The sequence below is a fragment of the Talpa europaea genome (assembly GCF_964194135.1).
Source record: "Talpa europaea genome assembly, chromosome: 2".
NCBI lineage: Eukaryota > Metazoa > Chordata > Mammalia > Eulipotyphla > Talpidae > Talpa > Talpa europaea.
The window spans coordinates 129,472,567-129,486,880 of NC_140068.1; the positions used below are offsets into that span (position 1 = coordinate 129,472,567).

The following is a 14,314-nucleotide window of genomic DNA, read 5'->3' on the forward strand; positions in this document are numbered from 1 at the left end:
TTGGCCCAGAGCGAGGCCCAAAAGCCTGCCACAAATCTAAAGCATCTTTTAGTGGGGACCCACAGAAAAGGATCAGAAATAACCAGACAAGTCTGGAGGGAAAAGAGCAAAATCAAAATCAAGATAAAAGCTAACATTGCTCTCCTCCCCATGGGTCTCTCAACCACGTCTGTTTCAGGACCAAAAGGCAAGCGCAGTTTCTTCACGTGTCTGTCTGTTCCATGTGCCTCCTCCATGTCTCCTTCTGGCTCCATCCTGCTTCATTTCTTCTTCTGTCTCCTCTCCAGGTTCTTCTCTTCTCTTTAGCTCCACCCTCCTTTGGGTGGGGCGAGGGAACATTTTCCTGGGCACCACTCTATTACAATTGCACCTAGACTGGAAATTCTGCTGGAATCTTTATATTCATTTGCTCAATAATATATTTTCTCATCACTCTCTTGCATATTGGTTGGGTCTTGTGCTAATGTGTGATTTTTTTTTTTAAAGTAATATATTGTTCCACTAAGTTATAAAGTCAAGGTCCATGCAGGAGGCCAAATGCAAAAACCCACCAGGCAGCCCACCTGGGAACAGCCCACCAGGCTTCACTGACCCCCACCATGGGTCCGTGAAGTCCGCCCGGGGCGCAATAAATTTTCCCTTCCTTTGAGAAAGTTTAGCCTGGCTCTCCTTTTCTTTACCAGGCCAAACCTTTCATAAAGCTCTTCAGTATTCATTACACTGGAATCAAATTATTTATTTTTTTAAAAGATTTATTTATTTATGCATACAAGAGCTGGAGAACAGACCAGAGGTGTGGGGGGTGAGAGGATTCACCAGACACAGAGTGGGGAACAGAACAGGCAGATTGACCAAAGGACACTGCTGAGGGTAGCAGTGGGCTAGTCAGGAGAGGTCTGCTATGCCATGTGGGTTGCTCCCTGGCTGGCCTGGGAATCCAGAGCAGATTGAGGCTGCAGAGGCTTCTGATTACCTCATAGGTTGCGTCTTAACCCCTTGCGCCACCAGGGAGGTCCCTGGAATCAAATTATTTAAAAAAATTTTTTTCACTTTATTTTGCACCACAAATCCCAATAGTAAAAATAGTACTGGAAGTTGTCAAGTTAGTAAATGATGGAGAACAGACTGGAAAGGAGGTTCCCCAAGATCAGAAATCTGGCTCACACAAGGAGCAGGGGGTAGAAGGGATTAACACAGCCACTGACACAGATCTAGAAACCAAGATCCTTAGGCACCAAAGCCTAGATTACAAAACAGAAAATCCAAGCAGGTATCAGACTGCTGTCTAGAGCACAGGCCCAAGGGTAAAGATATGGAGATTGAGCCCATGGTGGAATCTCTGGTCGCTTTCAGATTCTGCACAGTTATCCATAATCAGCAACTAACCCAAAGGCTCACAAGGAGTGGCCCCTCCCCAACAGAAGACTGTATTAGTGCGGTCTCTGCACAGGCTGGGGTAGCACTCCCTCTGTCCACCTGTGACTATGCAGGTGCCTCTTTTCACCAAATCTCTCCTCCGCAGGGCAGCAGCCTCCTGCCTGCCCATGACCTGTATCATGCCTGCACTTCTCTTCATTGACCTCCCTCAGTGGAGGCAGCTCTCCTCAAGGCCGCCCACTTGCAACCATGCAGGCCTCTCTCAGCAAACCTGTCCCTTTCTGGGCAGCTCTTCCTGCCCACCTGTGTCTATGCAAATATCCTTTACTCTTCTGTCCCTTTCCCTAATAAACCTTTCCCTAATAAACCTGAGCAGCCCCGATATAAAAATGGGTTGCCTGGCTGTGGGTTCTCACCTGCGCGCATAAAAGGGACTTATTTGTACTCCACTACAGGCACACACAAAAGGTTAATAAAAGGGAAAGGGACATGAGGAAATGTACAACTCAGGGAGAAAATAGGGAAATAAAGTCTTTAATGCGTCCTACCCTATTCGCCAACCTGGAAACACAAAGGCACTGTCAGAGCTGGCCAAGCACTGCCAGCTGGCAGAGAGCCAAAAAAAGAGCCCCCCCACCAAAGCCCACGTGTCTGGTTTTATACCAAACCTGGCTGCTTAACCCCACCCTCAGGTCCCAGCCACCTTCCCTTGGGTGGTGATGGGATTTGGAGTTCCCAGTGTCTTTGGCTTTGGCCTGGGGTGGGGGTGGAGTCCACAAAGCCTGTATGGAATTAGCTTTAGGACATCCTTTTCCCCGTAAAAAACCTTCCCTTTAAATATAACTAGTGTCTCTGTCTCGTGAAGAAACTTGCCTGGGGAACTCTCCACGTACTGCTGAAATGGGAGCCCTGGTGACATCTTTCCCAGAGTGACCCCAAGAATCCCTCACTCCAAACCCACTGACTCAAAAACTCCATCATTAGCATATCATAGGTTATTAGTATTCTTTTTAAAAAAGATTTATTTATTTATGCATACAAGAACTGGGGTACAGGCCAGAGGTGTGGCAGGTGAGTGGATTCACCAAAGACAGAGAGTGGGGAGCAGAACAGGCAGATCTACAGAAATCCACTGCTGAGGGGAGCAGCAGGTGAGGCAGGAGAGGTCTGCGGTGCCATACGAGTTGCTCCCTGGCCAACTTGTGCTGCTGCAGCTACAGGTCACTTCACAGTGCTGATGCTTAACCCCTTGTGCCACCAGGGAGGCCCCAGGTTATTTATATTCTAAAGTAAAGAAGCAATAACATCTTTTAAAAAGGTTTTATTCTAGTAAAGTAAATATTTAAAGCTGTAACCCACGTAACAAAATCATACATGGGATCCGTAATAATTTGTGAGACTGAACAGAGTTTCTGAAAGAAAAATGTCTGAGACTTGCGGACCCAGTCCCTGGGCCTGGACTCAGGGACACGGTGTGGCAAAGGTCTCAGAGCAGGATAGGAGGGGGCGGCAAAGTCCCAGGTCTCGGGGTGTGGCTGTCTGGGTCTCTGTCCCCAGCGCGGGGTGCAGGGCTGGAAGGTGACTGCTGGGGATTCGCCCTCTCCCCTCGGTTCCGCTTCTGGGCTCACAGCCTGGGCGGGTCCTCCTGCCTGGATACTGGTGACTCACCCCAGGGCTCACTCCCCATTGCCTGGAGGTCTCCAGAGCAGCCAATCAGCAGCCCCGCGGTTCCCGTTCCAAAGCCCTCGCCCGCCCGCCCGGACTCCGTCTCCCCAGCCCGGGTGGAGGCGCGTCCTGGGGGATGGGGGGCGCCGCCCTCCTGCTCCTGCTCGCGGGGGCCGCGGCCCCGAGGGAGACCCGGGCGGGTGAGTGCGGGTCGGGAGGGGACAGGGCGCTCCCAGAGGCGGGAGCGAGGGCGTGAGCGGGCGTGGGAAAGGCGCGACCTCGCCGCCGCCCTAGTTGTCCCCCCACCTCGGCCCCGCCCCGTCCTGGCCCCTTTCCGTCCCCCGAGACCCCAGCCTCCTCTGGCCCCCGAGTCCCGGCCATTTTCGTCCCGCAGCCGCTTTTCACTCTCATTCGTCTTTCACCCACTTTCTGTCTCGTGGGCGCCCCCTGGGACTCGAGCCCCCGAAGGGGAGAAGAATAACCCGGGTCTCCCCTCCCGCCCCCAGGCCCCCACTCCCTGAGGACTTTCTACACCGCGATGACCCGGCCCGGCCTCGGGGAGCCCCGCTTCATGGCCGTGGGCTCCGTGGACGACACGCAGTTCGGGCGGTTCGACAGCGACTCTCCGGGCCAGAGTGCGGAGCCGCGGGCGCCCTGGGCGGGGCAGGTGGAGCAGGAGGAGCAGGAGGAGCAGGAGGAGCGGGACGGGAGGACGCGGATCCTAAGGGACAGCGCACTGAGGTACTGAGAGCACCTGGACGCCCTGCGCGGCCTCTACAACCAGAGCGAGACCGGTGAGCTGGCGCGGGTCCGGGCCGGGTCAGCACCCCCATCCCCACGGACGGGGGTCGCCCAGGGTCTCCCCCTCCAGGCTTCTCTGCAACCTGCCCGGGAACAGCCCACTGGACTTTCACCCCATTTCATTCTGTTTAGTTTATTCCCGGCGGGAGGGGGCGTGGGCGGGGAGATCCCGGGGTGACGGGGCAGGGACAGGCTCTCACACCTTCCAGAACATGTTTGGCTGCGACTTGGGGCCCAATGGGCGCCTCCTCCACGGGTATGATCAGTTCGCGGTGCTGATTACCTGGCCCTGAACTAGAACCTGCGCTCCTGGACCACTGCGGACATGGCTGCTCAGATCACCCGGCGCGAGTGGGAGGCCCAGGGTGAGGCAGAGAAATTCAGGAACTATGCGGAGGGCAGGTGCTTGAGGTGGCTGCGCACATGCCTGGAGTACAGGAAGGAGACTCTGCAGCGCATGGGTAAGAGGGGCCTGGAGGCCTCCCGGTCCCCCCCCTGCCTGGAGTCACTGCGGGAAATGAGTCCTCTCTCTAGTCCCGAGAGGGGGGCTCCCCTGGGTTTCATGTTCTGCACTAGAAAGACTCCCAGAGACTCTGGCTTCTCCTGAAGGACAGGGAAGGGATCCCGTCTCTCCTGAGAAAGACAGACAGCCCCTGACCTCACACATCACCAGGTCCTTTTGACCAGGGGCCTGTTTGAGAACCACGAGTTTCTCTCTCAGTCTTGTTTCTGGTCTGAGAACATTTTCAGTTATGTGATTCCTGCTTTTCTGTGTCATTCACCTTCCACCCAGGTCAGGAATAAAAAGTCTGTGTTCCACTCCCTCTGCTTCATCCTACCCTGGGCTTTCCTCCTCATTCCAGAACTTTCTTAGGAATAGGAGAATCACACAGATTCCCCAGATTAGCCTGTTTTTTACAGTTTATGCTTCTTCCTGCCACACCAGTTGTCTTGTCCATTGTGAGGATGCTCTCATGAGGATTCTTCAGTGTCCATGGAGGAAACACAAAATGACTTTTCTGATTTACCACCTCAGATCCCCCAAGGACACATGTGACTCACCACCCCACCTCTGAGCATGAGGTCACCCTGAGGTGCTGGGCCCTGGGCTTCTACCCAGCGGACATCACCCTGACCTGGCAGCGAGATGGGGAGGACCTGACCCAGGAGATGGAGCTGGTGGAGACCAGGCCTGGGGGAGATGGAACCTTCCAGAAGTGGGCGGCTCTGGTGGTGCCTTCTGGAGAGGAGCAGAGATACACGTGCCATGTGCAGCATGAGGGACTGCTGGAGCCCCAAGTCCTGAGATGGGGTAAGGAGGAGGATGTGGGCACTGAGGCTGTTCTCAGGGCCATCAGGAGCCCTTCTGGAGACCTTCAGAGAGTCAGGATAAGGTCTGGGGCTCAGGGTATGATCTTCCCTTCCCTTCCAGTGCCCCTTCCTCAGTCCTCCATCCCCACCGCGGGCATCATTGCTGGCCTGGTTCTCCTGGGAGCTGTGCTCCCTGGAGCTGTGGTGGCTGCAGCTGTGATGTGGAGGAGGAAGCACTCAGGTAGGGAAAGGAGTGGGGGATCTTGTCCACTGGGGGCTTCCATGTCCCAGGCAGAACTTGCCCTGCCTGTTTATTGGGAAGTGCCATCCACACACATGTGTTGCCCAGAGGGCATTTGCTCCAGTCCCCCCTCACCTCCTTTCTTCTTTTTCCCCAGTCCTGACCGGGGTCTTTAGTCCCAGTTCTGGAAACTTCCCTGTGGTGCAGGATTAGAAGATTCCTTTAGGCTTCTGACCTGACTGCTCCCTGGTCTCACATGATTTTTCTACCCACAGGGAGACAAGGAGGAAGCTACACTCAGGCTCTAGGTAAGTGTAGATCAGTGGTTTGACCCTGAGCCCCTGGGGACAGTGTAAATGGACTCCATGAGGGAGTCACCCTCATCAGTCCCTCCTGTGGTGTCATCTCTTACCAGGTTCCGTTTTGTTCTCAACCAGGCAACAATAGTGCCCAGGGCTCTGATGTGTCTCTCAGCCCCTAAAGCATCTTTTAAAATGAATGTGATGAGGGCCCTCCACGGTGGCACAGTGGGTTGAACGTAGTGCTGTGAAGCTGTCCGCAGCCTCACAGTGCAGGTTCGATTCCTGGCCAGCCAGGAAGACTCCCACTTGGCAGGGCAGACATCTCCTCTCTCGTCCACTGCTTCCCTCAGCAGTGCTTTCAGTCCATCTGTCTGTTCTGCTCCCCACTCTGGTGAATCCTGATTCATCAGATCTGGTGAATCAGGTCTCTGGTGAACCCTTTCACTCTCCCGCGACTTGGGCCTGTACCCCAGCTCTTATATAAATAAAAAAATTTAAAAAAATGAATGTAATGAGGCTTCTGTTGTTCACACCCTGGACAGCACCTGGTATTGTGCAGAGTTTGCATTTTCAGTCTCTCCTAGGTGTGATGGTGTCACTGTTCTTAACTGTGATAGTGAGCATTTGTTCATATTTTCACTTTTCTATGAATACAGTTGCCGTTTGTATAGAAGTTTTGTACATTTTTACAGATGAGGTGCCATTCATTTATTACACTATTTTTGTCCTTATTAAAATTGGGTTATTTCTTTCTGATCATTGAGTTTTCGGCATTATTTGTAGATACAGTCCTTTGTCAGATTCGTGATTTGCAAATGTTTCCCCCCAACTCTGTGACCTGAACTCCTTTACTGATGGGAAAACGAACACTGTTGCCCAGACAGGAGCATGGAGATACATATATTTGGAAGAGAAAAGATAAATTGCTAGGTTTTGAGCAGATACTGGCTGATTGGGGTGTTGGGGGTGGAGGGGAATGACTTATGCGTATCCTTGAGTGTTATTTAAATGTCCTTGTATGAGCATGAAATATGTTTTCTAAAGTAAATTACACTTCATTCCTCAACTTATAAAACTCTTCACACATCATGACCAAATCATGTGTTAAGACCAGACTGAAATGTGGGTTACAAAAGTAATGGACCTGCTCGTCATAGTTGCAAAGTCATGGTTTCCCTTTGGGTTTACTCTGGTATTGTCCATTCTTGGGGTGTTGGACACGTGTAATGACCTGTATCCATCATGAGAATATCATACAGAGGATTTTCACTGCCCATAGTGTCTTCTGTGCTCAAAGGATTCAAAAGCAAAAAGGAACCAGTGGAATCACATCAGACTAAAAAGCTACATAGTGAAGGAAACTATCATTAAAATGAAAAGACAATATCAAATTAGAGAAACTATTTGTACATCATCAATCCAATAAGGATTTAATATCCAAGATCTACAAAGAACTCCAAAACAAGAAAATACCTCAAAACAGAGGAGAGGAGCTAAATAGGTACTTTTCTAAAAAAGATACACATGTGGCCATTAGATATATGGATACAAGTTTATCATCATGTGCTGTCAGAAAAATGCCAATTCAAACCACAATGAAGGTCTCCCCTGGTGGCGCAGCGGTTGAGCACTGGGCTGCAAAGCTGCCAGCAGCCTCTGCAAGCCAGTTTGATCCCCGGCCGCAGGCGAGGGTCCCACATGGTGCAACAGACCTCACCTGCCCCTCCTGCTGCTCCCCTCAGCAGTGTATTTCTTCGTCAGCCTGCCTATTCTGTTCCCTGCTCTGGCTTTGGTGAATTCTCTCACCCTCCTGCGCTTCTTACTGTACCCAGTGCTTGTATAAATAAATAAATAAATCTTTAAAAAATAAATAAAACCACAGTGAGTTCCCACCTCACATCTGTGAGAATGACCCATTGAAAGGTGTGGAGAAAAAGGAACTCTGGCACATGGTGGGTGGGAATGATGTCTTGTCCTGTCAGTGGGCAGAATGAGGGGTTCCCTGGACCTTCAAAACTGCACACTCTACATGGGATCTGCCATCAGCTGCATAAAGACAAAACATACACTAAAGTGTAAGACCTTCAATAGAAAAGAACTTTAATACAATTACTATAAAATAGAGAATCAGTGTGCAATAGAGAGAGAAGAAGAGAAAGAATATAGTTAGTATAGTTCCCAAGTGAAGCACCCAAAGTTACCCGTCCCCTCATGGGTCAATGCCCAGCCAAACAGGCTGGGCCCAAAGCAGGCCCACTGGGGCCCGAACGCCTGCCACAAGGCTAAGGCACCTACTGGTAGAGACCCATGGGAAAGGGTCAGGAGGGGCCAGGCAAGTCTGGAAGGAAAAGAACAAAATCTAAATCCATGACAAGATAACAGCGGTCATTGTCAGCCTCCCCATGAGTCTCTCACCCATGTTTTTAATCCCTTTCACATGTCTCTTTCCATGTCCCCAACTCCATGGCACAAGTCCAAGTGAGAAGCAAGGCGTGGTTTCTTCTTCACATGTCTCTCTGCTCCATGCACCTCCTCAGTCTCCTTTCCCCATCTTGCTCCATGTCTTCCTCCTCTTCCTTAGCTTCTCATCCCTGCTCAGCCCCACCTTTCCTTAGGCGGGGCGGTAACTTGGTACCTCTGTTTTCTATGGATAGCACATTGGTCCTGCCCCTATGGGGAAAAAAATAATGAAGGTTCCTCAAAATAGACCTGTCATATGGTCAAGGATCCCATTCCATGGTATTTATCCAAAGAAATTAAAACACTAATTCCAAGGAATATGCACCTCCTACAGTCACTGCGGCACTGTCTACTATAACCAAGCTATGGAGACAATCTAAGTGCCCAACGGCAGATGAGGGGATAAAGAACACAAGCTATACACACTATGGAATACTACTCAGCTGTGAAAAAGATGAAATATTGAATTTGCATCAACATGATAGATATAGATGGGATTATGCTAAGTGAAATAAATTTGAAGGAAAAAGTTATATACAGATGATTTCATTCATATTTGGAATATAAAGAAACAAAGTTGGGACAGATGAAACTAAACCAAAACATATTCTATATATATGACTGTAGAATTGAAGCTATGGCTGGAGGTAAGAGTAGGAAACAAAGTAGGAAGAGGGCCCGATGGACTGTAGTGAAGACTATGGGTGCCCTTAGGGTGGGTGTGATGTGGTAACAAACATCTGAAGAGATGTGACCCTTGCCTCTGAACACATGCAGTGTGTAAACCAATGCTAACCTCAACTGAATAATACAATGAGGGGGAAAAGAAAAGAAAAAGGTAAATTGTCTCCTCTATTGGTCACTGACCTCAGGACTTGGCCTTCGCCTCCTCACTGCCATGCAGGGTGAGGGGCTGGTTGCCCACAAGGGCAGAGGCAGGAGGTGCAGGGACTCCTGGGGCTGCCCAGGCACTGCTGAGTAGAGACACTGCAGAGAGGGAGGCTCTGAGGGGACCAGAGACAGAGGGTCAGAGTACCCCAGTGCTGAGTGAGGGTCTGGTTCCCAAGGAGAGGGGAATGTGCGCGTGTGTGTGTGTGTGTGTGCGTGTGTGTGTGTGTGTAACAAGAATGACAGGGTACACAATATAAAATGATGGGAAGTCAATTAACATCAAGCCCCAGAATAAAGTAATTCAAATTTCACACAGTGTAAAGAGTGTCAGAACAACACCCCAATAAATACAGTTCCATGGAGAAGGAGCTTCTGAGTGGGACTGAAAAAGCATTGGACCTGCAGAAGAGGAGGAGGTTTATGGTTGGCTTGAGGTGTAAGGAGCTGGGCAGGACCCCTCCGCCTGTCCTGGCCCCTGCTAGGATGTGGTGGCATCTTCACCCCTGACAGCTCACTCATTACCCGAGTGTTAACATTATCAATGGTCCACTGCATTCCCAAGATGTCCTCCTGAAAGCATCCCCATTGCATAGTCCCAGCCTCTCTGCCTCAATCCCCACCCCCACTGCAATTCTCCAGGGTCTCACCTATAGGGGCGGAGATACACTTCAGAGCACAGGGACTGTGGCTGCCCATGGGAGAACACAACAAAACTTGGTGAGAGGTGAGACCACAGGAGAAACTGATGAGAGTGAATCTCTCATGGGCTCCATCTACACCATTCCCAGGGCTCAGGGATCCAAGCCTTGACCACACTTACTTGCAGCCTGAGTGTAGCTTCCTCCTTGTCCTCCTGTGGGAAGAAGCATCAGGTGAGACCAGGGAGTAGTCAGGTCAGAAGTCCTAAAGGAATCTTCTAATCCTGCAGAACAGGGAAGTTTCCAGAACTGTGACTAAAGACCCAGTTCAGGACTGGGAAAAATGAGGAAAGGAGATGAAGGGGGACTGGACCAAATGCCCTCTGGGCAACACCCGTGTGTGTGGATGGTACTTCCCATTAACCAGGCAGGGCAAGTTCTCCCTGGGACATGAAAGCCCCCAGTGGACAAGATCCCCCACTCCCTTCCCTACCTGAGCACTTCTTCTACCCCCTCACACATGAAGCCACCTTGTGTCCAATGAGCACCTCTAAAGAAAACCGAGCTGGAAATGAGGACCAAGGCAAGGATGGAGAACTGAGGAGGCGGCACTGGAAGGGAAGGGAAGGTCAGACCCTGAACCTGAGGCCTCGGTCTGACTCTCTGAAGGTCTCCAGAAGGGCTTCTGATGGCCCCGAGTCAGCCTCTGTGCCCACATTTCCCTCCTTAACCCATCTCAGGACTAGGGGTGCTATCAACCCCTCATGCTGCACATGGCATGTGTATCTCTGCTCCTCTCCAGAAGGCACCTCCACAGCTGCCCACTTCTGGAAGTTTCCAGTCCCCACTGCCCCCCGCCTGGTGTTCACCAGCTCTGTGTCCTGGGTCAGGTCCTCCCCAACTCGCTGCCAGGTCAGGGTGATGTCATCAGGGTAGAAGCCCAAGGCCCAGCACCTCAGGGTGACCTCATGCTCAGAGATGGGGTGATGGGTCACATATGGCGATTGGGGGGCCTGAGTAGGAAGAAATGGAATTTTAATGCTTTTTGTTTCCTCCATGGACACTGAAGCAGCCTCATGTGACCATCCTCCAGTGGAGAGAACAGTGTAGATGGAGGGAGGGGCACAAACCCCAGAAACCAGCCTGGTCTGGGAGTCTGGGGTAGTAGGTGAGAGCCCAGGGAGGGATGCAGGTCTCTGAGCATTTTGTTGCTGACCTGGGTGGAGGGTGATGACACAGACAGGCAGGAGTAAGATCTCCAAAAATGCTCTCTGACCAAAAACAAGATCTCGAGAGAGAAACTCATTGCTCCTACGATGGCTGCTGGTCAGAAGGATCCAGTGAAGGGTGATTTCAGGGGTGGTCTCCCCTCTTTCTCAGGAGAAACTGGATTCCTTAACTGTCCTTCAGAAAAAGCAGGAGCCTCCAGGCCAGTCTCCATCCCAGAGCTGGAAAACGTGGCCGACAGCTCCTTCTCTGGCCAGAAGGGGGCGCTTCCTCTCCATGATTCCATTGCCCTGCGGGGTGCGCGCCTCAGGGAGATCAAAGGCCCCGCAGCCCTCTCACCTCTGAGCTGCGGCGCCTCCTTCCACATCCCCAGGAGTCTGGGGGCCCCTCCACGCACCCGCCCCCAGGCTGCTCCCGTCCTGCTCTGCCCGACCTTCCCCCTCCCCCTCGCGCCGGGGAGCTGAGCCGCGGGCCCGCCGGGTCCAGGCGCGCAGGTCCCCGCCCAGGGCGCGTCCCCGGCGCCGTCGTGGGGAGCTGGTCGTGCCCGCGGGGGAGGCGCCGTCGGGCCCCGCGGCGCAGCCCAGAGTCCTCTGGATCGTGGGAGACCCTGAGCCCGCCCTTCAGTCACCCCGTGGTCTCCGCCCGCACCCGATCTCCCGCCCTGAATAATCCCAAACTTAAATAAAACCTAAAGGGGGAAAGTCCCGCGGACTCTTCCCTGGTCAAGGGGCCTGGCAGGGGCCACGGCCTCGGGGGTCACGGGGCCCCGAGACTCGGGGCGGGGGGTGGGGCGGGCCCGCGCTGCTCCCCGGCCCGGCTCTGGCTGCGGCGGCCGCGCGGGGCCTCCAGGAGCGCTTGGAGCCTCCGCGCCGAGTGTCTGCGGAGCCGCGTCTCCTCGCCCGACCTCCCGCCCCGCCCGCCCGCCCAGGGGCCCGCGGCTCCGCGCTCTGGCCCGGGGAGTCGCTGTCGAACCCCGAACTGCGTGTTGTCCACGTAGCCCCCGGGATGCACCGGGGCTCCCCGAGGCCGGGCGGGACATCACCATTTCTAACACCCTCAGAGAGGGGGAGCCTGGGAGCGGGGAGGGGTGAAAGCCGGGCGGACCCTCCTCCCAGGGCAGGTCCTGAGTCCCAGGGAGATGGGGAAGGGGAGAAAGTGTCCAGGAGGGAGGGAGCTCCAGAGACTGAACATGGGCAGCGGGTCCAGAGGGGGCAAGACTCAGGGGACAAAAGGAGGAGGCAGGGTGGGGGGACAGAAAGGGACCAGGACTGAGGGGGCCACGGGGGTGACAGAGGGCCCTAAGGCAGCAGCTTCCTCTGCAGAAGCCTTTTCCCTCCACCCTGCACTCACCAGCCCAGGTGTCTGTCTGGGCCAGAGCCCTGGAGAGAAGCAGCAGGAGGAGGGTTGGGGGCCCCAAGACCAGCACTGCTGGGGTCTGGGGAGCTTCTGACCCTAGGCTGGTGGGTGGAGACTTAACTGGGCAGGCAGTGATGCTGACTGGTTCTCTGGGAACCTCCAGGCACTGGGGACTGAGAACTGGGGAGGAGTCACAAGTGTCCAGGGCCCAGCACAGGTGGTGGAGACAGAAGGGAGGCTAAGGGGGCAGTGGGGTATCCCCAACAGTAACCTTCCTGCCCTAGACACAGCCCTGGGGCCTGGAATTATGAGAACCAGACTGGGGCCCTGGGGCTTTGCTCTGGCCCCTCCTCTCCTCACCCAAAGCTTCCCCACCCTGTCTCCGTGACCCAAGCACTGGGTCTGTGATTCTCAGTATTTTCCTTCCGGATCCGTGTCCAGTCTGACAAATTAGGGAGGACGCCAAGCATAATCTTGTTTAGGAGGTATCGCTCCCCATACTTACCACACTGGGAATAAAGCGAGTTTGATCATGTAGTTGTTTCATTTAGAATTATAGTAATAATCCAATGTCTTAATAGATAATCAATAACCAATGCCTGTTAAATAACTTCTTTTAATCAGGGCAATGGGAAGAGTGGATCTTTCACGTGGTTTATGTTTGCAGTTGTCTTTCTTGTCTGTCTCATTGTTTTTTCTTGTCTGTCTCATTAGAAGACAGTAGGATTTTCAAGTTTCCTTCTGCATTTAGCTGTGGTTCTGGTTGAAGTCTATGAAAAAATGTCTACAGCCTCACACAAATATGTTGGAGTAGTGTTTTCACATTATTGTGAATATTTCACTTTGATACTAAATTAAATCTATACAGCTGGTATTTTCTCCCAGGTTATTTGCAAAGTGAAACCTGAAACAATATCATTAAATATTTCTTATTCTGTTACATTTCCTTAGTTCTCTCTTGCATAAAACTAACTGCAGTTAGTTTTAATGTGTGATTTTTGTAAAGTAATATATTGTTCCACAAATTATAAAGCTCTTCAATGTTCATTACACTGGAATCAAATTATTTTAAAAAATTCATTTTATTTTTCACCACAAATCCAAAAAGTAAAAGTAGTACTGGAAATTGTCAAGTTAGTGATAGGACACAATTTTCCATGATTCTGGTTTTTTCTGAGCACTTATATTTGGTCAAGGAGAAGTTACTCTCAGTTAGCAATTGTCAGTTGATTTTCTCAAAGGAGCACACACTCATTTTAAGGACAATGTCTGTCTAATTAACCGAATCAAATAGCCACAGATTTTGTCATTCATTCCTTCATGTGCAGATGGAATTACCTACAAAAAAAGAAAAACTGTCTAATTCATCTCATGCAAATATTTTTCTTGGCACATGGTAGTTGGGGACGCAACAGGAGTGTTGTGTGTGCACTTGCGTGTCATCGCATCAGGTGCTGTAAAATGTGGATTTGAGGATGACAGAATTATGAAGATAATTTTTAATGCTTCAACCAAGACACTTTGAAATGACACTGCCTTTGAATTGTGTTTCTGAGGTAAGTAGTTGTGAAGAATAACTGCAGTTAGTAATTTAAGCTCCATTTTTAGTAAGTTTTACCTCAGCAGATGGCGAAGTAGTGAAAAAGCCAATGGTGTCTAAGTGACGTTTAGAAAATAGTTTTGACCTCGTGGCTCCTGTGACAGGCTCTGGGTGACTTCAAGGATTCCACAACCACACTTTGAGAAATGCTTTTCTCAGTGAACCAGGGAGCATCTCCCTAGTGTTCTCTGCCTTTGCCTCCTCTTCACTTGCCAGCATCCCTCTCCCTGGCTGGCTCCTGCCTCCCCAAGCTGCCTCCCCTGCAGACACAATGGCAGCAGAGAGAGGACTCTGGAGACATGGAGCTTGCACTGTCGTGAGAGATGGACACTGAGCAAAGGTGACAAAGACACGTGTAAACCTGACCTGAGCCAAGGGCTGGAGCGTGTTTATTATGAAAGTAGAGCAGTAGGAGTGCTTCTATTATTTTAAATAATATCAAAAG

The 14,314-nt window shown here is 51.6% G+C and overlaps 1 pseudogene across 1 annotated transcript in view; it reads left to right on the forward strand.

Moving 5' to 3' along the window:
* The first annotated feature begins 599 nt into the window (after positions 1-599).
* LOC311188331 (class I histocompatibility antigen, Gogo-OKO alpha chain-like) overlaps positions 600-14,314 on the forward strand; it is a 121,026-nt pseudogene continuing 107,311 nt past the window's right edge. Inside the window, exons 1-5 of the transcript in view lie at positions 600-603; positions 3,549-3,836; positions 4,036-4,304; positions 4,880-5,155; positions 5,276-5,395. The product of the transcript in view is annotated as a class I histocompatibility antigen, Gogo-OKO alpha chain-like (transcript). The remainder of the gene's footprint in view (positions 604-3,548; positions 3,837-4,035; positions 4,305-4,879; positions 5,156-5,275; positions 5,396-14,314) is intronic.